This window comes from Delphinus delphis, chromosome 1, assembly GCF_949987515.2.
Source record: "Delphinus delphis chromosome 1, mDelDel1.2, whole genome shotgun sequence".
Classification (NCBI taxonomy): Eukaryota; Metazoa; Chordata; class Mammalia; order Artiodactyla; family Delphinidae; genus Delphinus; species Delphinus delphis.
Genome location: NC_082683.1, coordinates 4,887,957 through 4,915,027, shown reverse-complemented (window position 1 = coordinate 4,915,027; position 27,071 = coordinate 4,887,957). Strand labels below are relative to the sequence as shown.

The following is a 27,071-nucleotide window of genomic DNA, read 5'->3' as shown; positions in this document are numbered from 1 at the left end:
GTTCATCTGTACCATTTTTCTAGATTCCACATATATGCGTTAATATACGATGTTTGTTTTTCTCTTTCTGACTTACTTCACTCTGTATGACAGTCTCTAGATGTACACTATTTCTTAAGTTATAGGTGAACAGTATAGTGATTCAACATTTTTAAAGGTTATACTCCATTTATAGTTATTATAAAATATTGGGTATATTCCCTGTGCTGTACAATATATCCCTGTGGCTTATTTTATACATAGTAGTTCGTACCTTCCACTCCGCTACCCCTTCGCTGCCCCTCCCCGTTTCCCTCTCCCCACTGGTAACCACAGCTTTGTTCTCTGTATCTGTGCGTCTGTTTCTTTTTTGTCATATTCACTAGGTTGTTGTATTTTTAGAGTCCACGTAAAAGGGATATCATATAGTGTATGTCTTTCTCTGTCTGAATTATTTCACTCAGCATAAAACCCTCCAAGTCCATCCATGTTGTTGCAAATGGCAAAATTTCCCTTTTTTATGGCTGAGTAATATTCCATTGTATATATATACACCACATCTTCTCTATCCATTCATCTGCTGATGGACGGTTAGGTTGCTTCCACATCTTGGCTATTGTAAACAGTGCTGCCATGAACACTGGAGTGCATGTATCTTTTCAAATTAGTGTTTTTGCTTTTCTCAAATATATACCCAGCAGTGGGATTGCTGGGTCACAGGGTAGTCTGACTTGTGTTTTAAAGAATCACTCTATATCTGTGCACCCACATTCAGAGAACATCATTCACAAGAGCCAAAGGGTAGAAGCAACCCAAGTGTCCATGGACAGATGAATGGACAGGCAAAATGTGGTCCATCCACACAATGGAATGTTAATCGGCCTTAAAAAGAAGGAAATTCTGCCACAAGCTACAATGTGGATGAACCTTGAAGACATCACACTCAGTGAAATAAGCCAGTTGCAGAAGGACAAGTACTATATGATTCCACTCACATGAAGTGCTCAGACGGGTCAAAATCATAGAGAAAGGAAGTAGATGGTGGGTGCCGGGAGCTGGAGGAGGGGAAGCAGGAAGTTAGTGTTTAATGGAGACAGAGTTTCCGTTTTGCAAGATGAAAAGAATTCTGGAAATGGACGGTGGGGATGGCTGAACCACAGTGGGAGTGCACTTAATGCCACTGAACTGCACACTTAAAATGGCCAATTTTATGGTATGTGTATTGCAATTACCACAATTATAAATAATTTAAAAGAAAAAAAGGAATCACTCTGGCGGCCAAGCCGGGAGGGGACTGAAGGGAGGCGAGGGCAGAGGTGGGAGATGGGGTAGGAGGCCGGGAGGGGACTGAAGGGAGGCGAGGGCAGAGGTGGGAGATGGGGTAGGAGGCTGGTGGGCAGCAGCGTCCACCACCTGCTTCTGGCACTTCCCCACCCTCCGACGACGCCCCATAACCTCTTTCCCTTGACCTCAGGGGCAGTAACTTTCCAGAGTGAAGCAGTCCCAAGGGACTCAGCGGGAGAGAAGGGGACCACAGCCGAGCCCTGAGGCCTCCAGAGGAGACGGAGGTGGCAGGAAACCAGGAAACCATGGCGTCCCAGAAGCCAAGTGGACCACTCCAGAGAGGAGGAGGGATCAGCCGTGTTAGATGCTGCTGGCCATCAAGGGACATGAGGACCGTCCACTGCATCAGCCACGGGCAGGTCACTGTGACCTTGAGGAGGGCTAACACCCGCAGAGTGGTCGGTACAATTCCCAGCACAGTAGGAGGAGGACCTCAGAAATGACTGAAAGCTGGCAGGGCTGGCCCTCCCTGCACTGACGTTCTCATTCTGCCCTGAGGCACCATCTCGTGCTCCCCCCACCCGCTCCGGGCACGCGACAGGCTGCCCAGGTGTGCAGTGGCGGCAGCACCGCTGAGTCAGGGTTGCCCAAGGCCACCGGCTGAATTCCCACCTCCCAGCACAGGTGCAGTGGAATCACCAGGGAGGGGACGGCCTGGCCTGCACGTTGTCCTCCTCCTTCTGAGCTCTCTCCCTTCTCTGCTGGTTGCACAAAGAGCCCATGGTTTTAACTCCAGGGTTTATCCGCCGGCCAAAGGAAGAGGACTATTTTACGAAATTATAGTACTGCATGAAATTGCTAAGTACATATATAAGGCTAATGTCATTGTAATATTAAAATACTAAATTCATTTATATACTTTTTATTTAAATTGCTGGGGCAACTTGCCATCGTTGATTAAAAATTCTGAACAGAATTCTGAACAGAATATTGTATGGGCCAATTATGAAACAGGGTTAAGCGCTGCGAACAGCACTTGTAATGTGCAGGAAACCATTTGTAAAATGAGATTTCTTTAAAGAAAAAAATGGTGAGAAGAGAATGGGGGCATGGAGGCAGGCCTGCGTGCAGCCCATGGAACCACTAAGGGCACAGGTTCCCACGCTGAACCCCGCGGGCAAGGCTCCCCCCTGTGACGGCAGCACAGCCCCACGCGCACCCCCAGCCATGCTGCCCCAGCAAGGCCAGCTGGACTCCCCTGGTTTTCAGACTCTGGTGGCTGAATTTATCAAGACTCAGGCCTCCCACCTCTCCTTCTGGAGTCCTGGGGAAGAGCCCTGAGAGGGCACACCTGGCTTCTGGCCCATCCCAAGCACTGCCTGGCTCGGCAAGGTTACAGGGCGTCCAGCCCTCCTGTACGGCCTCCACCTGGCCAGAGGTCACCCACAGACCACTCTGAGCATTTGAGCACTGCTCTCAGGGGCTGGCGGATCGATGCCCCGGCTCCGTCCCCCCACAGCGGGGCCACTTTGCGGTGTGCTCCAGCTGTCTCTGAGCCCACAGCGCTAACTGCTCATTGACTCCTGAGGGGTCGCCTGCAACACGAAGCACTTGCACCCAAATCTGTGCCTCAGGGTCGGGAGACACATGATGACGTCAAGGCCCTGTGCTCTCCAGATCACAGCTTCCTCGATGTCAAACGGACACACTAGCCTCTGACCCTGGAGGGCCTGGGATCAGGGAAGAGCTGCTGGAGAGCTGGGAACCTGTGAGATCCCAGGCGGCAGGGTCTCCCAATGGTGCACTGCAGCTTCAAGCATTCCGGCCCCCAGCGCCCGTGGACAACACTGAAGCTGACTTAGGAGTCCTGCTGGGACTCCCCTACAGTTGTGAGATGCCCCCTGGGGTGTGCCCTGAGAGGCAGCGGCAGGTGGAGGGAGGAGAGGGTCCCAAGTCCTCCCCTGCCCCGCACTTACCGGCTGGTGGGCTCCTCCGGAGTAGGAGACTATCCCCGCCCACCTGTCAGGAGACTGAGGATGCCACGAGCAGGTGGGGCTCGTGCTGGCCTGGCCCGGCACAGGAAGAAATAGGCGATGATGGTGACCAAGACAGAGACAAAGGCGATGATGACACCTGCAGAGTGGACACAGGCCTTCTCCGTCCTCCTATGACCCACGTCACACCATCGCACCCCTGATTCTACCGCTCCTGGAGTCCCTGGATGGTTACTCGTTTCAGGCTCCTGCCTCCCCAAAAGGCTCAGAAATCTCTTCTGAGCTTTCAGGAAGCAATCCACAGCCCCCAGCCCAGCACCGGTTCCCCGACAGACACTCCGTCCCGGCCTCCCGGCTGGACTGTTTAAGGCTCCACAGAGATGCAGGCAGAGGTACCGGGATGCTCAGCACTGCTCCTGGGGACGTCACAGTCCAGGGGAGCAGACATTCATTCATTCATTCATTCATTCATCCAGTAAGTATTTGTTGCAGGCCTACTAGGCGCTGTGGGTGGGCTAGTTACTAGAGATGCTGGGATGGACAGATAAGGCCCCTAATCTCCTGGAGCTCGAGGCAGTGAGGAGACAAACGCTAAGCAAAAGCCCTCCAGGTAAATCAATGTCATGATGAAAACAGACCTTGCACTGTGATCAGGAGTGACGGGGTTACATGCTTTGGGCAGGAAGGAAGGCTTCCCTGAGGGGACACCTGAGCAGCAAGAAGGACCTGTGTGATGTGTCCAGTGATGGAGTAGAAAAGGGTGCTGGCAGCAGAGGCCGGGGGAGGGAACGGGGCTGAGCAGAAGCCCGGCAGCCCGAGACAAGGGTCGGGCGTCACCACTGTCCCGAGGACAGGGTGGCACTGGCTCGTGAGCCCAGACTGTGGGCAGTGCCGCTGATTCCAAGGCCTGTCCATACATCACCATGGTGATTCCCTTCTACTGGAAAACAATCATGTTTACTTTCTTTTCTACATTCTGGACTGAGGCCATATGATAATTACCAAACGCACAACCCATAATGTGTTCTAAACTGTCTCTGCATACTGGGTGGTTATGGAATAATACATAAAATGCTTAATAAAAATTAATGTGGTAAAGAGAGTCATCAGCCTCACTTGGAAATAAAATCGGCATTAATTTCTTGTCCATAGTTACCCTGATGAGCCAGTCATGACGTGGCCCGTCTCCTCGACCTTTGATACAATCCACGTGGGAGACGTCTGCCCCTCTGGCCATGGCCGCAAGTCCCGCTGGCCCAGGGCATGGTGACGACAGCGTGAATGTGGGTGCAGCCCTGTGAGCCATCATGACCCCCTGAGTTCCCTGAGCCTTGGGTCCCCGGCGCCGCGCCTACAGCAGACACATAACCAGTATCTGCTGAGAGCTGGTCTCTGAGACACAGATCGGTCTGGCTCTGTGGTCGTGGGGAGCTGGTGTAAACCCCGAGATCCTGCTGTGAGTGAGCAGCTGCGGGCAGCAGACGAGAGTGCAGGATGTCCCCGTGCTCTGGGGGCTGCCACCCTGTCACGTGTCCAGGCAGCTCAGCCCAGAAGATGGAGTCACAATCCCACTCAGCCTACACGACAGTCAAGCGTCAAACCCAGCGCCCCCGCTGGGCCAGCCGCTGGGTGCCAGAGGAGTCATGGGAGACCAGAGAGACAAAGGTCAGGCCTCCTGGAGGCCGTGTGGCCAGGGCAGAGGGGGATCAGAGTGCGGGCCACTCAGCACGGCCCCACCTGCTCTGACTTATCACAAGAAAACAAGCGACACCAACAGGACCAACACACACCGGGGACAGTGCGGCTTGTGAGGGAGGGCAGAGACCACGTAGGAGACCTGGGAGGACAGCGCGGTTGAGTGTCTGTGCCCAGGCCTCCCAGGCAAGCCACCAAAGGGCCCCGTCCCTGTCCCACTCCAGGGGCGACGGCTCCAGCACTGCCAGGATGGAGCAGAGGCTCCCTTCCCACTGGGGCTCCCTGCTGCAGGCTGTGACTCTCCCTGGGGAGTCCTGGGGCCAGGACCCCCAGCACCGCCTCCACGTACCCTCACAGCTTTGCCCCACACACACACCAGCCTTCTCCCAGAGCTGAGGGGCTGTCAGCCACACGGGAACAGAAATCCCCAAGCATCAGTCTTCAAGCTCAAAATTGTTGATGTCCTCAAACTTTTTTCTTAAAAAGGACAGAGTTGGCTTTCTCCTTCCTTCCGTTAACCTATAAAGTTAAATCTATATGTTTAAATTTCCTAAGTGAAAAAGTATAATTGAGGGAATGGGCTCCAGGGTCTGGCTTCAAGTCCTAGCTCTGTCACTTACCTAAACTTCAGTTTTCTCAACTGTAAAATTAGCAGAATAATATCTACCTCGTGGGATTACAGGAGATGACAAGTTTAAAAGACTCAGCGAAGGGCCTGGCACATAATAAGTGACGGTGAAGAAGAGGAGGAATACGGTGATGGTGACGGTGATGGGAGAGACGGTGGCAATGACGACGGACTCTCTCTGGTTTACAGACAAAAGGTGATCAATACGTGGAAAGCTTGGTGGCTAAGAACTCTGCTCACAGCCCAAATCCGTAAGACAGAACTCTCCGTCCTCCCCCAAGCCTCAGGTCCTGCAGACTCAGCAGATGCAATCTTGCATCCTTACTCATCAAAGAGAAGGTCAGAGGAAACGCGCCCCTCCCCGTGCCAGCTCACATTCACAGAAACCTCATCCCCTCCTGCCCCCATCCACAGGCATCCACCTCCAGCCACCGGCAACACAAGGCACCGTCAGAGACACTCAGCGTCATCTCTCCCAACTGCTAATCCAGTTATTGTATTTTACTTTCAGTGGAAATTCCATCACTTTGTACTAAATCCCACCATACACAAAACACTGAGTGGCTTCTCCTGATAAGAAGAGATACAGCCGGAATATTGCCACATTATGTACTGCCTATTATCTGGGCTTTTCTTGTTGAAAATTGCATCATCTTAGGTGCAGGTTAATGGTACGCACTCCGGACGGCCAAGCCAGATTCCCCCTGACCTGCACTCCACGAAATCTGACCCATTTCACCCAAGTCGGAGCGCTGCTGCCCTTCCCAGGGTTTCACTGTCCAGAAGGCTCCAACATAAGACAAACAGGAGAGCAGCTCTGTGGCTCATCCTCTAGGCTCGGGCTCATCACTCCAAACGGCTGGACCTCTCACAGACACAAGTCATAAGAACACAGGGGCTGCCCGGGAGCCAGGAGGCCAGGGCTCCAGTCCCAGACTTCCCACCGTGGCAGCCCCAGCGCCTGCCCTCTGGACTCTGTCCTCATCTGGTGAGGAAGAGGGTCCAGCCAGGGCCTCTCTAGGGCTCCTCCTGTCTGAGACGCCTCTCCAGAAACATGAGCATCCACCTTCAGCTTCACAGTCTAGGAAGGAAAATCATTCATTTCCACTGAGAAAGGCCACGGAAAAGTTTACTCCTTGCAAATGTTTTCTTTACAAAAGCCAAATCCCAGAACTGATATGATGGGGGCGGATTAGACAATTAAAGCAGGTGCACAGAATACAAATCTGCACTTGTTCGGCCGGGGCTAGAGAAGATCGCCACCCTTTCCTCCCACAAGTCAATTTACTCGGAGCTAGCAGCCTTCGCTCCAGATAAGCACATTGACTTTAAAATAAAGTGTGCGCCAACAGCTGCAGCCCTGTGACTGGAGCAGGCAGAGATGTGGCGTGGAATGATAATTAAATATATTTTCATCATCCGTCATTTTTTTTTTTTGCTGCAGGTGCCAGGGTAATAAATCTGGACTCGCCTCTTTTGTCAGCTGGCAGTGAACACATTTTAACATGAAATCTCCCGGGAGGAATTAAGAGTCACTTGGCCTTGCAAAGGAGAAAGGGTTTTACTTCCAAACTGCCAAGTGGGGAGCTCACAGCTGATTGGTTTCATAATACTTTATTATTTGACAATATATATGCCCCAGGTTGTATTTCAGAATCCCACACCTATGGGATAATCAGTGCTCCAGGAGACCTGCCATCCCATTCTAGAATAAAAACTTATTTGGGGAGATTTTCACCGCTATTACTTTTTATGAATCCCAAATTTAATGTATTATTGACTAGGTAGATTCCAGTATTTTAAAACTTTCTCTCTGTTCTTTCAATTCCCCAACAGCCTTTCCGCCCCGGCCCCCATAACACAACTGCAGGGAAATCTGCTGCCTTCGCTGCCTGTCGTGTGAGTTAAGTGCTTTCGATTGGCCCAAGGAGTTTGGATGACTTTTTATTTCGACAGTTTAACAGCTCCTTCTCCCCAGGGGCAGCCCCTAGTGCACAGTCCTCGGAAAAGCCCACTGAAATGGCCCATCAGAGCTTCCTCGAAGCCTTTCCCTCCTCTCTGACCACACGGCCCCTGCAGAACACCTTCCCTGAAGAGCTGGCCCAGGAAAGCGGAGGGAACGGGGCACCTGCCGCAGGGCTTCAGGCAGCTCCTGCGGGCCACACACCACCCCTGGAAGGAGGTGAGGGGTTCCACGCACATGTTAAGGCCAGGAACACACGGAGACATGGCCAGCCAGGCAGGGCTGCAGTTACCAAGTCTCCTCCTTCCTCCTCAAAGGAATGTTCTAGAAGGAAATCCTTGCCCAGTGCCCACTCGCAGGGTTACCTGTGGCTCCACCCAGGTCGGCGGGCGTTCACACCTGTGGAACCTCTGGCAGGCCACCCGGGCGGATTAAATCTCCACGTGTACTTTGCAAAAGGAAGAGCGGTTTCCTTGCCAGGACTGACCCAGGACCACAAGTGATGGAAGCTTCCACAAGCATCTAGGAATCTGTCAGGTCTGCATTCCTCAGCAGAGACCCCCCAGCTCAATAACAACAAAAAAAATCACATCTTGACACCCTAAGGTCAATGCAAAGTGTCTCTGAAAACGCTTTATAAATACTAACACCCTCTCCTTCTACTGACTGAGGTGTCTTCCCACCAGGCCACTCATTTGACCCCAGAGCTGCCCCGTGTAGGGGGAACCAGTTGACGACTCCGGAGGAGGGAACCCACAGAGAGTACAGCGTGAGGCTGGATCCCAATCGCGATCCCAGCACGCTTTGTTTTAGAAACGGGAGCCAATTCTAAAATCCATACGGAAGCACAAAGGACCCAGAGCTGCCAACGTGCTCTGAAAGAGAAGAATGGAGAGTTAACACAGCTTTGATTCTAAGGATTTTTTTTTTTTTTGTGGTACGCGGGCCTCTCACTGCTGTGGCCTCTCCCATTGCGGAGCACAGGCTCCGGACGCGCAGGCTCAGCGGCCATGGCTCACGGGCCCAGCCGCTCCGCGGCATGTGGGATCTTCCCGGACCGGGATACGAACCCGTGTCCCCTGCATCGGCAGGCGGACTCTCAACCACTGCGCCACCAGGGAAGCCCGGTTCTAAGGATTTTAAGATTTATTATAAAGCTACGGCAGTCAAGTCAGTGGGTTTGGCGTGAAGACAGACAACCGATCACTGAAATAGAACAGGGTCCAGAAACAGACCCTCATACCTGTGAACGAATGACTTTCCATAAAGCAGCAAAAGGCAACTCAGTGGAGAAGTGGGAGGCTTTCCAACAAATAGTGCTGGGATAACCGGACATCCACATGCAAAAAAACCAGAAAAATGAACCTCACCCCATATACAAAAATGAACTCAAAGTGGCTTATAGACCTAAGTTTAAATGTATAAAATTTTGGTAAGAAAACATAGGAGAAAATATCTGTGGCCCTGGGTTAGGCAAAGATTGCTTCGATACAACACCAAAAGCATGAGCTATGACAACAAAATGATCCATAAATTGGACTTCATCAAAATTAATTTCTGTTCTTCAAAAGACACCGTTACGAGAATGAAGAGAAGTCACAGACTAGAAGAAAATCTCTGTAAAGCCTATATCTGCTAAAGGACTTTTTCTAGACTATATATAAAGAACTCTCAAAACCCAATAATAAAAACACAGGGAACCCAATTTTTTGGAAATGGACAAAAGACGTGAACAGATATTTCACCAAGAAGACACAGGGGTGGCAATTAAGTGTGTGAACATCATTAGTGATTAAGGAAATGCAGATTAAAACCACGACCAGGTGCCACCAACCACCTACTGGAATGGCTAAAATTAAAGCGAATCCAAAACGCAGACACAGAGAACAGTCTCGTGGTCGCCAGGGGGCCGGGGCGGGGCGGGAGGGGGGAAGGGGGAGTGTGGGAATCTGAGGTTAGCAGATGCAAACTGTTACATAGAAGATGGATAAACAACAAGGTCCTACTGTAGAGCCCAGGGGGCTATTGTCAATAGCCTGTGGTAAACCATAATGGAGAAGAATAGGAAAAAGAATGTATATATATATATATATATATATGTATGTATAACTGAATCCCTTCACTGTACAGTAGAAATGAACACAGCATTGTAAATCAACTATACTTCAATAACATAAATCTAAAAAAATAATAAAAGGAAAGCGAATGACCATACAAAATGTTGGCAAGGATGTGAGGGAACTGGGACTCTCATGCCCTGCTGCTGGTTGGAATGGAAAGTGGTACAGCTGCTTTGGAAAGCAGTTTGGCACCTTCCACATGATCCGGGCTTTCCACTTTTAGGTGTTTACCCAAGAGAAGAGAAAGCATACGACCATGCAGAGGCTTGCACACGAATGCTCATATCAGCTTTATTTGTAAGAGTCAAAAACTGGAAGCAACCCAAAGGCCCATCAACAGGTGAATGGACAAATCACCTCCTATCCACACAGTGGAACACTGCTCTTCGATAAAAAGCAATGAACTGATACCTGCAACATGGATGAGCCGCCAAATAATTGTGTGGAGTGAAAGAAGGCAGACGGAAAAAAGAGTGCAGACTGTATGATTCCATTTCTATAACACTCTAGGAAATGCAAACTAACTATGGTGATGGAAAGCAGAACAGCAGTGCCAGGGAAGGAGGCGGGGCGGACCTGGAGCGAGGAATTACAAAGGGGTCCAGGACACTTCTGGGGGGGGCTGGGCATTTCATTCTCCTGATCTGGTGATGGTGATGTCAAAACCCACCAAGGTGTACGTTTTAAATATGTGCAGTTTATCATATGTCGATGACGCCTCGATGACGCTATTTTTAGATAAGGACTAAAAAGGTGAAGGGGGCCCCTGGAGCTGTGTGAGGAGGCCCCCAGGATGTGTGCGTGCTGTGAGCAGGGAAAGGAAAGAAAGGAGCCAACAGGAGGAACAGTAATTTGCCCGTGACTCGTGGAGGAAAAGCGCGCATCAGAATTCATTCATTCATTCATTCAGTAAATTGGTGTTCCGAGCCCTGAGGACACAGAGGAAAGTATGGTTCTTCTCCTGAAAGAAATTGGGACAAGAACCCTGACTGGTGGGTGCATCACTGTTGTGCATCTTGGTCATAAATTCGTACCATGTGTGCAGGTGTGCAGTGTGAGTGCGCCGCCAGGCTCCCCAGCGGACTGACTTCAGACAAATCACACAAACACTTTGTGCCTCTGCGTCCTCCTCTGTAAAATGAGGATAACAGTCGTATCCACCCTACAGGGCTGTTATGATTCAATCAATTAATATCTGTGTGATTCTTAGAAGGAGGCATCGTAAGCACTCAACCAAGAGCCATATTTGGTGCTATAATTATCACTGCTTTTATGACTAACCCTTCTCAGAGACGCCCACCGAGATGTAAAGATAAATCCAGGTGCTGAGATAAACGACTGATTCTACTCGTTTTTCTGTCTCTCCTTACTTTTCCTCATTAAACATGTATTACTTCTAAAGTGAAAGTTTTAAGCAAATGCAAATACACAGATGAACAAATAATCTAGAACACTCGACAGCTCCAGTAGGTACCAGCCCACACCCCCTTTGAACAAGCTCCCTGTGGGTGCTCAGCCCGCACCCTCCCTCCTTCCTCAGACAGCCTAGGAGTCTCCCCGCAAAAGCCCCGACCAGAACCTTTATCTGCAGCAGGTTCACAGGTGGGAGGTGTGAACAGAGGTTTCTCTTGGCCCCGGCTTCCTGTAGCCTTTTATGCGAATCAGACTGAGGGCATCTCTGCCCCAGGCAAGGGCTGGTGCGTGGAACAGAGAACGGAAGAATCAAAGCCATGTGCGGCGTGGTCCCACCTGCTCCCGCCCTGGCGCCAGGTGACATGAGGACCCCAGAGAGGCCCATCGTCCCCAGCAGGGGTCTTCTTCCTTACGTGGTGCCAACTGCATGCACCCTATGCCCCAGAGAACAGAGAGGGCTGCTGGGGGGGGGCCGTGCAGCAAAAGGGTCCCTCAGCCCCCAAGAGGGGCATAAAGCAGCTGAGGAAACCTGGCCCTGGAGAGGCCAGGGGACAGGGGGGCAGAGCCGTGACCCATACGGGGTGGCAGCCAGGAACCTGAGGAAATGGCAGTAACTGAGGGCCAGACCCCTCCCGCCACCTGCCCCTCACACACCGACAAACCCAGTGGTGGTTTAGGGGCAGCTTTAAATGTGCTGAGAAACCCCAGAATTAAACGAGATTATGTTTCTGCGTCCTGGTGGAAGGAAGGATTGAAGTAGAAACTAAATTCCGTATTGGAGAGACAGACAGACAGCTCCGTGTCGCATACCCTGCGCTGTGGCCTGAGGGTGGTCTCTGTCACAGACTTATCTGCGGTCACCACTGGCTGAGGGTTTGTCTTCAGCGGATCGAAGCAGCGCGCGACACAGTGAGGAACGCGGGTGCCAGCCCCGCGGAACAGAACGGAGGGAGCCCTGGACCCTGTCTGGGCACCGGCTCTCCACCAGGGGGACAGGCGTGTGGGTGGATGATGACAAGTCTCCAAGGTCCAAGGGGAGGTGAGGCCGGCTCGAAGCTACAGGAGAGGGCATCTGGACAGATCTGGAAGCATCCAGAGACCAACACGGGCATGTGAAGCCCAGCAAAGACAACTTAAGTCTAAAGGGTGGTCCCCCCACCAGAAGCTCACAGCTGAGTGAAGGGGACAAACGTCACGAGAACGAAACAAGGACGGCCTTGGGAGGGTGACCACGGAGTCCCCAAAGCGCTCACTGACGGACTCATGTCGTGTCGTGAGGGTTTCCATCCATCCTCCTCGAGATGAGAGAAGGGCCAATGCAACACGTTCCCAATAAAGCCAAATTGATTTCATCTGAAGAACTGTCCTTCATCCGGAGATTATGTCCTTCCAACTTTTCTGTTCTGAAACGCCGATGATATATGGTCGCTGGAATTTTTCAAAGTCTTACTTGGCAAAATTCAAAGTTGGCGACCCTGAACGTCCCTCCTGTTAAAAAAATTCCCGGCTCTGAGAAAGCGCTCGGTGCCGAGAAAACAGCACGATGCAGACGGGGTCTCTGACGGGACTGAGGGGCTGGGGGCCTCCTTTAGACGGGGTCTCACGGACGGCCTTTTTGGGAAGCAACATTTAAAGTGAGACCAAAATGAGCTGCGGCAGCATGGGAGCGGCTGAAGACAGAGAGGCCAGATGGAGGCGACAGCAAGAGCAAAGGTCCCGCCCGAGTGCCAATGAGCTGGGTGAGATCTTGGAACCGACCCAGGCGAAGGAGGGAGGGTGCAGTGGCCGCAGCTGGAACGGCAGGGAAGGGCCTGTCTGGGAACAAGGCAGGCAGGGGCATCTTCCCAGGAGAGACGGAGGTAATCAACTCTTCCCTGGGAGGGTTAAGATGGGGAAGGCAGGTGGGAGTAAAGGTAAAGAGGAGGGGCTGTGTGAGAGCAGGAATAGCACAGAGGACCTGGGGTGAAGAACCTGTTTAATAAGATGCAGCCCTGCCCGCCTGGTGTACCATCGGCCTAAGACATTCGCACCTGCTGAACAGGAAGGTACAGACACCTGGTTCCTCCTCTGATGCTTGCAGAGTGAGCACGGCATTTTAGAAGTCTTTTCAGACTCGCTGTCTTGTAAACCGAGTGGTTTGGGGAGCTCCCTGCCCGTTGAAGCAACAGATTTCAGTACTTCAGGCAGAGGAGAGGACACGTTACCCACCAAAACAACAAAGGGAATTCTCAGCTCTGAACGGCTGGCATGATTTTTGTTAGTGTAAGCAGCATGGCCGCAGATCGGAGAGCATTTTGTTCAGAGGGAGGGTTTTCGGAATCCGGGGCCTGGGTTCCTCCTCGAGTGTGGAGAAGATGCCCCTCCGCACCCTCACCCTTTGGCTGATGCCCAGGCGGGAGGAGAATGAAATGCAGAGGGAGGGAGCGCAGGGAACACCCCTTCCTGTCCCGAGAGACTGGGGAGGGGCCGAGAGGGAGGATGGAGGTGGGCACGAGACCCTCGTCATCTCTCCCACACACACCACCCCCCAGATGGGTACCAGGAGTCTGAGACCTGAGGGTCAATGATCTGCTTCCTGGGTACCAAGGAGGAACCAAAGGCCCTAGGAACACGGTTCCCAAACTGTGCACCCAGGCACCCTGGAGAGCCTCCGAGAACTCATGAGACCACAGGATATTTTAAGTTATGGAGGGAAACAAGCAATACTACATATCTGTCGGACCCCTGTCAGACACCACTGGAATAACAGTTTCACCGTGAGATGAGCCTACGAGCCTTTTGAGGACATCACGTCACTGTGAAGCTGAGTTTTCAGTGATTGCTGAGATAAGAAGGACCTGGAAAAAATCTGGATGGAACAGGAAGTGGGGTTGGCGGCACCCAGTCTGACTCCGGGATTTGAAAAGCTGTCCAGCCCCCGATGGTCACACATATCCCATTTGTAAGTAACTGGGTAATTTAAGAATGAAATAAAAAATTATGAGTATGATATTTTCGAGCAGCTGTTGTTAGGACAAAAATATTTATTAAGGCTTTTGGATCTAACTGCTTAATAAACGGAACTGTTAAGTGTTCTTTGAACTATTAAGCATTCTTAATAAACGGAACTGTTAAGTATTCTTAACGGAACCGTTAAGTATTCTAGGGATGCCATAAAAAAAAAAAGAAAATCACTGAGGCACTCGGGGTGCCAAGAACCAAGGAAGTTTGGAAACTTCTGCTCTGGAGCAGGTAGACGGACGAGACGGAGAGCAATCGTGGACGGCGGCCCGACCGGAGCTCACGCTCAGGCTGCCGGGTACTGTTCTGAGAACTGACTTTGGAACAACTGGTTTCATCCGCTAATAACCCTCTTTGCCTTGAAGAGGAATCAGCCGCTACACAGGAGGGTGCAGAACTCTGCTGGGCACAGAGTAAGTGATCAGCGAGTGGTGACTGTTGATCATTCTTATCATTATTACCTTTATTATGGATGTGATACCCCTAGAAGGCAGGGGCACAGAGAGGAAATAAGGCCCCTGCAGCCGTTAAGGCAGTGAGGGGAGGAGCCCCCCAAGACCTGCCCCCAGGTGGACAGACACCCCCAGCGGGTGGCTTAGTGCCCCATGACCTGCGGGCCCCAGGGCCTCGGTGGGAGAAGGCGGGAAGGCTGAGGCCTCTGATGGTCAAGATGCGGAGGCCGCTTTGGAAGGGGCCTTGGAACGCTGAGAAGATAAAAGTGGACCAGCTCCACCTCCGGGGCTGCCTCCCCAGAGGCCAGATGGGCCGGTGGTTCCTGGGGCTCATCCGTCCAGGCTTTCTGCAAGCAGCACCCACGGAGCCACCCGTGGAGTGCAGGGACTCCTCCCTCAGCCACCACCAGGCCACGAGCACACACCCCTCCCCAAACCCCAAGGGGCAGGGGGAAGCGGGGGAGGGGCGCTCCGAAAGACTGAACAGGGACCCAAAACATCCAGGCAGAGAGGGGTTCCCTCAGGGGCTGATACAAGCCATTCGACTACACTCCCAGAGTGGACCTAAAATCTAGGAGCCCAGCCCTCCGCTCTCGAAAGCAAGGTCAGGCCACGTGGAGAGAAGGAGAGAAGCTACGTTTTCTGTGCACACACGGGACACAATGTAAGTGGACCGGTGACCCTGCAACACACGGGCCGAGGCATCAGAGACGGAGGACGTGAGTGAAGGTGAGCCCTGGGCCGAGCCAGCAGAGCCCACCATGGAGCGGCCCACGGCCCCGTTGCCCCAAAGGATGGATGAGCGATTCCAAAATTCCCCAAGTCCCCAGGCTTCGGGCACCCGCCACCCCAGGGACCTGCAGCCCCCGAGGGCCCAGTGGGGCCAGGGTCAGACTGTGTGGTCCACTCGCCACACCCAGGAAAGCTAGACTACGTCTCACGGAGAAAACGCCCAGAGAAATCCGACCACGAGGCAAACCCATCCTGCCAGAGTGCATCAAAATCACTGTTTGCAAGATTTCTATCTGCCCCAGTTGACTTGTTTCAAATCCGAAGTGCCAGATTCCCGGTATAGTAATAGAAAGGGTATTCATAGGCACTCCGGCTTCCAGTAAGATGCAAAAAACTTCGCTCACATTTTTTAAAGTTTATAAATAGCCTCGGAAAAGGAGCTGGAACACGCTTCTTAGTAAATACAGCTGACCCATTTTCCTCATTCTTCACCAGGAATAAAGCGACTGTTACCACGGAAAGTACAGAAGAGTCTAAATATATATTTCCTCCTCACAGGCACCAGATCAGAAAAGCAGCGTCGACACCCAGGAGGTGAAGGAGGGAGAGGCCAGGCCCCCGGTTACCACCCCGCACTCCCGAGGGCCAGGGTGGCAGCGGGTGCCTCTGGGGAGCCCACGCCCCAGGACTGACTCTCAGCTCCAGCAGCCCTGCTCAAGGTCATGGGGCTCGGCCAGGCCTTCCTTGACCTGCCTCCTCCCCAGCAGCTCCTGTGTCCCCACCGTCTGTCTCCCCAGCTAGTAGGAAAGTTCCAGAAGGGGGGCGTCGCCCCTTGGGTTCACTACTTGTACACCCATTCCTGGAACCTGGCATGTGGTAAGTCAACTCTATGAAATGAACGAGGAGGTGACAGGCGGGCCTGGCTGGCCTGTGCTCCCAGCGCTGTTTCTGATCCTGTCAGCCTCCATCTCGTTTCTACGCGGGAACGTACCCGAGTCGCCCCTTCATCTGCGAAGCTGCAAGCCAGCTTGCGTGATGGCCTCGGAGGGGGTCCTTGTTTCTGATGACTTCCATACCTTGGAAAACTGTTTTTCCCCCTCCTTTTGGCAAGAGCTGTAGTATGAAACAATTACCCACCAACCCAGCAGGTCTCAGTGATTCGGAGGGAAAGAACGAGGCCTCTGGGCAGTCCGTGGGGAAGGTTAAGTGTGTCTGTCCATCCACTGCTCTGTGCCGGGTGCTGGCGCCTCCGCAGGCCCACGGGTAGGCGTCTGGCCAGCTTCCCCGGGAACTCATTCACGGCCCCCATGCTTCATCTGGCGCTGGTGGAAGAGAGGTCTCAGAGGGGCTGCGGGCTGGGCAGAAACGCAAAGCCTTCCCCGCTGTTTTCCCAGGAGTCGCAGGGGATGCGCGGGGCGGGTACATGGTGGGGCAGCTCTGCAGGACCTCCTGGGGACGGCGCCTGTCACCCTGAGCAAACAAGAAGGTTCCCCCCTGAGGCTTCCAAGGACGGAGGTCTCTGGGGTGTCTGCCACCCAAGCAGGGAGACACAGGAACAGACACACAGCTCGTGGGGCGGAAGCCAGGGACACCCCAGAAGGCTTTCATGGAGCCGGGTCCCCGTGGAGGCAGGACCCTGGGCCAGACCCGGGCGGGGCTGGGGGATCACCTGGTGTCCAGTAACTAGGAAACGGTGACGGACATGGACTTCCTGCCCCAGCTGACCCTAAACCCCCCGTCTGGGCAGCTCATCCCCATGGAGAGCAACCACGCGGGACCCTCCGCAGGCTGGTGGAAACCTATCTCCCTGCCCCACCTGCTCGCACTTCGCCCGGTGCGGCTTGAACAGGTTGCCGGCCCCGTGCTGGGGGCTGGGCTGTGGGCGTCCCCACAGGGCCTGGCCACGTGGCTCTGGGGTGGCCTGCTATCCCTCCTCACCTCCCTGCAAGCCCTTACAGACCTCCCGGATGGGGAGCTGCAGAGCTGAAAGCCAGCAGCCCACAAGCCCACCCCAAGCAGAGGGATTTAATAAGGGTCTGCTGTCATCCCTGTCCACGCTCTGGTCCCGACATGGTGACACGAGGAGGCCCCCAACCTGATCACGGATACTCGGGGGCTCAGGCTCGCATCCCCCACACCTCTGCACACCACTGGGCCTGCGCACGGCAGGTGCGCAAGCAGGGCTGCAGGCCGCCTTCGTATAAAGAGTGAGCGCTTGGAGTTCCGCGAGTTTACGCTGTATTCCCGAAGTCTCTGTTCTTTATCAGTTATTTCTCTAGATTAACTTTTTAATTCATCATCTCGCTTATGATCATCAAAGAGCTTAACTGATAACTTATTTGATGGAATCTACCTTATCTATGAAATTTTTACTACTTCAGAGAAGTGCAAGCAGCGACCAGCAAGCAGAAACAGCCCCCCATCACCAGAGAGCCACCTGCTTTATCCTCCACCAGACTTGTTCCTGGAACAGGTAAGGGGAGGGGGGATCTAAGGTCCCAGCACCCCAGATTAAAACCTGGCTCTCAGGGGAACTTGGGAGCCATGGGGTGGCTTTAGAGCATGTCAGCCAACCCTTTGGCATTTCTCCCAACAAGAAGGGCATGTAATTCCCCCCTCCTTGAATACAAGCTCACAGAAGCGATGCTGTGTGACTTCGTGAAGGCAACACAGCTTCCCCTGGGTTCCCTGTCAGGACTCGCACCTCTAGGGCCCACGTGAGAAGTCTGGCTGTCCTGCCGCTGCCGTGGAGACCACACAGAAGGAGGGAGGCCCAAGGAGCCCCCCGCTGCTCTGCCCCCAGTGGTTTGCGTCTTCCCAGACACGGAGTGAGGGGCCCCTCGGACGACTCGGCAGCACTGGGACCCTGAGTGAGGGCCCCTGGCCCGGCCCAGCCGCCGCCAGAACCAGGAGAGGTGATAATAATAAAGGATTCTGCGAAGCCTGAGGTGACTTGTTATGAAGCCAGAATTAGCTGGAACGATACACAAGCCTTGCTGGCCGTGGGGCTCTGGCCAGACACCTTCCCTCCTTTTGCTCGCCTGAAATGAGGGGACCGGGGACCAGGAACAGATTTTTGCCGGACTTTTCTCTCGATTTTAAAAAAACGAGAGACAAAAAGAAAAATCAAAACAAAACAGGTATAATGGAACAAATTCTTCATAAAGCTAAACTTATTCCGTTTGAGAAATACTTTTTATATTGCAATTATGTCCCTCTTATATTGCTGGTATTAGAATATTCTTCCACTTATGAAATGATGATATAGTAGCTGGCCTCTGGCTTTTAATGGCCTCACTTGGTCAAATTAAAACTTCTAAAATTCGACCAGTCTGTGACATCCAAAGTCGGGGATCCACCTGGTCTCAGATCACTTCCATATCTGATAGGCCGTGATTTATGAAATTCCCTACAGAAAAGGGGAGCTACCTCTCCTCCCGCCAAATATACTCCACAAAGCCCGGCCCCGGCTTATCAGCTCAGACACCTGGCTCCGGTTTAACACAGCTCGTTGGTCACACAGAGTCGGTCCTTAACAGGCCTGCAAGCCCTTCCACCCGAGGCAGCCCCCTGCCTCAGGCCCCTGGCGTGCCCACCCCGCTTCTGGGGGTGCCCACTCCTCCCACCGGGCCCTGCAGGGCTCCAGGAACCCTGAGTGGACGAAGAGCCTGAGGCTCAAGCAGAAAGAATTCCTTCAAATCCCAGCAAAAAGGGCCTCGCTTCCTAAGCCCAGCGCCTTCTCCAGCAGCATCTGGCCCATCCGAGGCAGGGCGGCTCGCCCCAGAGAGAAACACACAAACCTCCAGAAAAGGGTGTCTGTCAGCAGATCTGCACTTTCCAAAAACAGCGTGTTTCCAGGTCACGGAACAGAGAGACGCCAGCCAGAAAAACGCTGTGGGCTTGATTTCTGAAACGGTGAAGCCGCCTGGAAGCGTCTGGCCCTCTGGCCTTGCAACCCGGCCAGGCTCACATCCTCTCCTCCCCTGCCTCAGAGGGTCTGTGGCCATGGAGAGGGAAGGTGCACATCCCTCTAGCCACGGGACGACGACCAGGGTGTCATGGCAGGAGTACTGGGCTGGAGCGTTTTCTAACCCTCACGGCATCGGCCACCCTAAGGCACCCGGGAGCCGGCAGCATCCCTCCCTTTGCCCAAATCCAGGTGTGCGGTGGCCCCAGGCTGAGGCCCCTGAGGGGGTCCAGGCTTCCCTGGGAGGGGGTGTGGGCAGGACAGGCTGTGTTGATGGCTTCCTGACGCCACATAAATACCATTTTGAAGCCACCACAGTATTTCTCGAGCACAAACAGTACAGTAAAGCCGAGACATTTATATGCAGTTGGGAGACATTTATCCTGTGACAACATTCTATTCCAATGACTTTTCTATTGCCACCAATGACTAATGATGTAAATTCTGTCACTTGGGATGATGGATGCAGGGCGGCTAAGGGGCCTCGCATAGATTGCCCAAACCCCGGCTTCCCATTGGCTCCCAGGACAAAAGTGGCCTGGGCTTCAGTCAAGCGTAAACGTAAAGTTCTTTGAGATTAAAAACGCAGTTTTCTCGTCCAGAGCGGCCGGTTCAGGACTGGGGGAAAGGCTCCTCTTCCTCAAACATGTGTTCTCTCCTCGGCGTCAGGCCGCTCCATGAGCTCCAGTCACGAAGTGCACAATTCTTTGCAGAGAGGAGCTGGGAAGGCCTTCGCCACAGCAGGAAAGCTAGAGGCAGGCGAGCAGGGCCCAGGGGCTCAGGGGGTCTGGGCCCCCAGGTGCTGGGTCTGACGCAGCCCCACCAACCTAGGTCCCAGGCAGACCGAGCTCCTCCCTGCTTCTCTGCTGTGGTCCTGCTGGGCCACTTGGTCCAGTGACCCGCGTCTTCTCCCAGGGCCCCAGGGTCTCTGAGGTCCTGCCATTGTCCTGCACCAAAGAGGGCGAACGTCCCCCTTGAGAAGGCCTCGCTGCTGCTGCTTGGCGGTTCTCCCTCTGTCTCCCCCTAAATGCTGTGTCTCTGGGGGGCTCCCTGAGGCTCTCCTTCCCTCTCACTCCACTGCGCCCCTTGGGGGTGTCTATCTACTCCCCGGGCCGTAGCTGCTGCTGACCCCCGAAGCTGTATTTCCCAGGCCCTCCTTGATTCTAAGCTTTACACTCACAGATCCTACTGCCCGCGGGTGTCTCCTAGGGGCCTCGAACCGCAGGCTTCCGTACACCCCGGGGTCCCACGTGGCAGTGAACGCGACCTCCTCCAGCCCAGCAGGCCAAGACAGAAGCCCTGGAGCTGTGCTGGCTCCCCTCCGGCCCTCACCCTCCAGGTCGGACTGATGACCAAGTCCTACAGAGTCCTCTCCTTAACAATGTCTCGAACCTGTCACTTCTCTCCCACTCTGGCCCAGTTGTCACTGAGATTAATGGCAGCAAGTTCAGGGTCTCTGAACAGTTTTCCTCACGTACGGTCTTGCCACCGTGGCCCTGCCTCCGAGCAACAGAAATCGCATCAGCCGCCCGACCCGGGCCCCCCAGTGTCTCCCCAGGCTCGTCACACACGCTGGCCACCGCTGTTGGGGCTCCGCTCCGCCTGGGGCAGAGACAGCTCCAGCACCCCAACCTCTGCCTTGCTCCACGCTGCACACTCTCTGGACTTCGGGCGGTTTCTCGGACACGCCGTGCTCTCTCTGGATGCCACATCTTCACGGGGTAACTCCACCTGCCTGGAACAATTCCCTCTCCCCTGCCCCCTTCACCCACAACCTCCTGCTCAGCCCCCAGGTCTCAGCTTAGCCATCGCTCACTCAGAGAAACCATCCCTGACCCCCCCACCAGAGCACACAGGCTTTGCTGTGGGCTCCAGGAGTGGTCTGTGATCCTGTCCTCCTACCCCCGACACACCGCCCCCTCCCCACGGAGTGAGCTCGGGGTCCTCGTCGGTCCTGGCCATCAGCACTAGGCCCGAGCACTTCACATGGAGTCAGCGCAGAATAAGCGTCCGTTACAGGGTTGCTCAGTGGGGACACCGAGTAGGGAACCTCTCTGCATGTTGGGCATCTCCCCTCCCACCCGCCCTTGAATGCAAAGTCCTTGAGGCCCAGAACTCTGACAAGTTCGTTTCTGGACCCCTGGGGAGCCCGTCACAGGTCTTGCACAGAGTAGGTGTTCAGAACATGTTTACGGAGAAACCAGCAGAGAAGAAAGAAAAAGACCTCATATAAAACGCCCAGGGAACCTAGAAAATCAGTCGCCTCATTCATAAGGCAAAGGCTTAAAAGTTTAAAGACGGAGAGAGAATGGATGTGCAGTGCGCAGCGAGCATGCGGGCCTGTAAATCAAGCCGTTGTAAATGCCGCAGGGAGAGCGGCTCGGTTTCCCTGCAGAAACGCGGGAAGCAGCTGTAATTCAGAGGTAAGGCGGGCCTTACAGGAACTCGTGGGTCTGGATTCCTGGCACTCCTAACTCAATTTGGCCATCTCTCTCAGCGTCCTTTCTTGGAAAACAGATGCGCTTTCTACTTTGTGATGCCTGGGAAAGGCCTGGCTCTGTGCTGACAGGTGGGGGAGCCCCAGCCAGGGAGACACCCGGAGATTTCTACTGTCCTGGGGATTCCCACCCGGTGGCAGGAGAAAGCACAGAGGAAGAACGCAGACACACTGTGTACCCCGGCCCCCTTCTCGACCCCTTCCCAGGCAGCGTGGTCACCTCCGAGGCAGCTGGGCCTGGGAACAGGAGGGCGTTCACAGGACGTGCCCTGGAGATTTGGGGGCTCCACTGCCCACACCCAGCGTGAGGGACCCACCAGAGAGCAACCGGCCACAGACCAGGGTGGGAAGGGGGGCATCGGTCCCACGCCAGCAACTGGGAGTGGCATAATGCTGGGACCAGACTCTTGCTTGTAAGGTGGAGGGCTACCCCGCCTCCAGACCCCGACCTCAGAGAAAGGCTTGGTCAGCAGCAGGGCTGCCTGTTCGCTTCCTCAGCGACCGTGAACATCACTGACTCTATCCTCCTCCCCAGACCAGCGTCTCCCACCATGCCAGTGGCCACAGCTGCTGGAGGGGGAGGCCAGAGGCCCACGGCTGCCTCTGGCTCATTCACCACGTGGGCCCTCACGCCCTCCACGGCACACCACCTCCTCTCGCCCCCAGGCTCTGCCCGTGGACCTGCCTCCAGCAAAGAAAGTCCAGCCCTCCCTCTCCATCCAGGCTGCGCTGGGCTCCCCCATCTTGAAAAGCAAGGCTCGCTCAGCTCTATTCTCCCCATCCCCCCTCCTCTGGCCACTCCTCTCCTTCTTGTGAAACTTCTCAAACTGCAGTCACACCGACACCTCACCTCCCAATCAGGAGGCTGGGCAGGAAAAGAACTCAGGAGCAAGTCCCCAAGAGGACCGGACAAAGGAATTATGAGATGCAGAAATTCTGAGACCTTCGAAAACTGCTAGATTTCTTAGTTGACTGAATGCACATACCCCACTACAAAAATTATCTTCCAAGTCTGGTTTTTAGGTTCCCGGAGTAAAAGAAGTGAAAAATCTAATTTTTGAAACCTTCATAAATATGTGCATTTTTGTGGCTAAAACTACCTAAATGAATCCACTTTTGCCTGACAAAGTAGAGGAATCCAAAGCTCCTGGATTTCAGAAGTTTCCATTAAGGCAGCTTTTCTTTTTTCAAAAAATAGTGACTAGAAAAATAAATCAGAAGGCTTCATGAAGCCCAGGGCCAATAGGAGACGGCCAGGACAAGGCTCCCTGACAAGTCCAGCAAGCCCGAGCAGGGCTGTGTCTCCTACTTTTCTTATTTCTGAAGCAGCTCCGGCCAAAGGCGTGCCTTTAAATCGTACAGAATTAGAATTCGGCCGTGGTTTTTTCCCAGGCAGTACAGTACGTCTTCATTGGTGCTACAGCAGCTCGTAAATTAAGATAAAAAGCTGGTGAGCATGTGGGCGCCGGCGCGGCAGGGAGCTGCGCGGGGTCGCCACGGCAGAGCTGCAGCAGCTCCGGGTGCAGGAGGCGGTGGACTCTGTGGTGAAGAGTCTGGAGAGAGAACATCCGGAAGATGCAGGGCCTCACGTTCCGGTGCAGCACCGGCTGTTGTGAGGACGACCAGGCATCCATGCAGCAAGTGCACCAGTGCATTGAGCGCTGCCATGCACCTCTGGCTCAAGCCCAGGCCCTGGTGACCTGCGAGTTGGAGAAGTTCCAGGACCGCCTGGCCCTGTGCACTATACACTGCAACAACAAAGCCAGGGATTCAATAGACGCGGGGAGTAAAGAGCTTCAGGTGAAGCGGCAGCTGGAGAGTTCCGTGACCAAGTGTGTGGATGGCCACGTGAACCTCATCCCAACCAAGACCAAGAAGATGAAGGAGTCTCTCTCGTCCATTGGGAAATAGCTGTCTGCTACTGGCCATCGGGGCTGAAGGCAGGAATCTATTTAAAAAGAGGAACGGGGATTTGGGTTTTCTAAGGAAAGTTTATGAATGAGGAAATTAAGGATGGCAGCAAGTTTAAGGCCTATGTCACTTGCCTCTGGACACTGGTTCTTTGTGTGTGAATCCTAGAAAGTGAAAAAACCTGGTGCTAAAATTTGGGTCAGAGATAGCACAGGAGAGTTTGTGTGAGGCTGAATTTCATGTGGCCAGGGCTTATCCCGGCAACAGGGAGTCTCCCTTGCACCAAACCAGAGCCCTCCAAGGTACCAGATTCTCTTAGTACACAGATACCAGCAGGCTGGCAGGTTCACCCGACCCGCCTATGAGCTGGTGGGGTGTGAGGAGAGCTGTTTCTGTTCGTTGCCAGCCTCCTGTTTGTCTGAAAGATCACTACAACATGTTCCACAAACTGGAAGTAAAACAAAATCCAGGAGGTCACTAATTTAGAAGGGGAAAGGGGGCCTCTGGGGCTTTGTTGTGCGTGGTTTTGTTTTATGTACAAGGGCATGAAGCTACTTTAAGATGTAGAGTTGGGGGAGGTAGTTTGGATAAAAACTTTGAAAGGGTCCTTGCGGATGTTCAGTTCTGGCCGTCAGAATGTGCATGCGCATTTCTTAAAATTCTCACACATGACATCTTTCAGCCTGGAGACCCTGCAAAAACATAAGAAGCGCTATCACACTGGCAGGGGAAGCAAACCTCCCCTCTAACTGGCAGCCGTGATGAGCCCTGAGGCTGTCTGCAGCAGAGTCAGCAGAGTGACAAGACAATCTTGCAGTGACACTCACCCTTGAAGGGAAAGGGGATTTTGACTGTGCTGTATGCTAGTATTCAGGAATGAACAGCGAAAGAGGAATTGTTCGCTGCTTATTAATTAAGAGAGTTATGAAGTACTGGCTTTGGAAAAATCTGGTTTCCATAAAACAAAATAGAATGAAAGCCTAAACCCAGTATTGCTTACTTTGTCCCCTGTAATAACAGAGCTCTGTTGAAACAATCCCTTGGCAACACGAAGGTCAAAGGAGAAAAAGTCAGCAACTCAGGGGCGAGCTGTGACTCCTTTAGAGCAAAAAACGGGACAGCCCCCCGTCACCAAATACCACTTGTGTGACACGCATTGTTCTTGCCGCAGTTCAGGCACCTTATCGTTTTATTAAGGACCTTGTTGCGTTTTTACCAACTTATTACTTGATAACATAGCCTGTCTGTTTGCTGTTTCAAGACTGTGACACATTTCCCTAGTGGTTTGGTTTTAAAAATAAATAAGACTTAATTTTTCTTCAAAAGACAAAGCTGGTGGGATGGAGACAAGAATGTGTTCCTGAGGAGGGGAGAGAAAGCAGCAGAACACTGGCCCCAGAGTTGGTGGCTCCTGGCACCTCCCTGGCTAACAGGGGCTCCCCGTTTCCTCAGACCTGCTGAACTAAAAGCCCCGACTTCCGCAAGCCAGGCCTAAGCGGGCTGCATCTCAAAGAGGGAAAGGTCTGTGACCCAACCATGCACCTGTGCCACCCTCCCTATGGGTCTGCCTGGGACCAGGCGCTGAGAAGAGACTGAGAGCACCCCATGTGGCCTACAACTAGTACCACTGGGCAGAGGCCACGATAAATGGCCATGGATGGCCACTAGCTAGGCCATCCTAGCTAGTAGCTCTGTGTGTGAATTGCTCTGCCTTAATTCAAGTGCACATTCATTTACTTGAGAATTCAGTACTTGTTAAACGTACCAGGTGCTGTCCTAACACCAGAGGCACAACAGTGGAAAAGCCCTGCCTTCTTGCAACCTACATTCAACTGGGGGAGGCAGGCAGCAACCAGAATCCCTCAGAAGTGATCAAGTGTGATTATGCTCAGCACCCCCACAGGCAGTTTAGACCATCTGACAGAGACCCTTGCCCTAGTGCAGGGTCTTTGCCCCCTCTCGAGATGCTGACATGAACCCTGTGCTCCAGACAAAATGGACTATTCATTTGCCTCCAAATCCATCCTTGCCTGCTCCCATGCCTGCATTTGTGCTATTCCTTCCCCTAGGAAGGGCCCCCTCTTTACCTCTCAAACACCCTACTCTGCCTTCAGAACCAAAATCCATGCCACCTCCTCTGCGAGTCTCTCCTGGTCCCCTCCCCACACCTCCCTCCTCTGCCCGTTCCTCAGCTTGGTCTCCGGCATGGAGTGCGGAGCCCGGCACAGCACAGTTTGAGGGGCTCACACAGAAATGCTCATGCATAAAGCTACTTAGAAACACTCAGGAAGAGAAAGAACAGCATTCAGGGTAGGGAACAGTTAGTGGAAGCTTCCAGGAAGAAGCTGACCTGAGTCTCTGCTGGAAGAAGCTAAGTGGGGTGAAGGAGGAGCAAGGTACTCTAGGCAGGGGCCGGCACCTGGCCAAAAACTCCCGGGGATCAAGCAGAATGCCTCCCTTGCCATGACTGCACTGTGCTGGGGAGGGCACCCCAACAAGGATGGGGGTGTGGGGAACCCCAAAGGCAAGTGGCTCTGGGGGGACCCACAGGCTCCCCAGCAGTGCAATGAGCAACCTGATGGAGCCAGTGTCCAGCTGTGTGGGACTCACAGGTGGGGGGTGTAGGGGACTCAACCTCCCCAAGCATCTGAGCCAGAGGATGTGGCGGCCAGAGCAAAGATGAGGGCTCCAATCTAGAGGCCAGGGGGAGAAACTGGCCCCAGAAGTCCAACCCCTCCTCCATGGCCTCTGTCCCCAGGAACGTTCACACATAGAGAAGGAAGGGTGGCACTTAGGCCCTTTCAGAGAGGGGGAACTGAAGCATAGATAACGTGACTCACTCAAGGTCATGGCACACTGATGGCAACCTGGGTAGGTCACACCTGTAGCTGGACGGGGTTGCTGGGGAAAGCAGCCCAGCGCTGGCGTTACAGGGCGTGGGCTGGGTTCAAATCCTGCCTCTGACTTACCAGCGGGGTACCTTTGGGCAGGCCACTTAACCTCATGGAGCCCAAGCTGCCTTCCCTGCAAAGTGGGAACAGAAACGCCTCCCCAGCTGCCTGACCGGGTAGTGGGAAGTATTCTGTGACCCATGTATGGCAACTGGCAGTGGCCTGGCTCAGCCCAGAGTGGCTACAACAGAGTATCCCCTGCGCACTGGGGTCAAGTCTTCTGCTGAGAGGGAGACAGTGGGGACCACAAGGGAGCTGGGAGAAGCTGTCAGCCAGGAGGACAGGTGCTGGGAGGACTGACAAAAGGGAACCCCCCCCCCAGGTAGGGCACCCCCTGCAGAGGGAGAGCCGGTCTCAACCCAGCCGGTCACCAAGTGGAAATTACGAACTTCTCCACTGCGGCAGCAGAAATACCAAGGTTATTTTGAAAAGTATAAGAAATGTTAATTCCCTGGGGCTCTTTATGTAAAGATAGACTAGAATCA

At 53.6% G+C, this 27,071-nt stretch overlaps 1 protein-coding gene and 1 pseudogene across 1 annotated transcript in view; one reads left to right on the top strand and one right to left on the bottom strand.

Moving 5' to 3' along the window:
* CAMTA1 (calmodulin binding transcription activator 1) overlaps positions 1–27,071 on the bottom strand; it is an 890,922-nt gene that overhangs the window by 733,570 nt on the left and 130,281 nt on the right. The window lies entirely within an intron of this gene.
* Positions 23,299–23,635, top strand: LOC132425126 (protein FAM136A pseudogene; annotated as a pseudogene).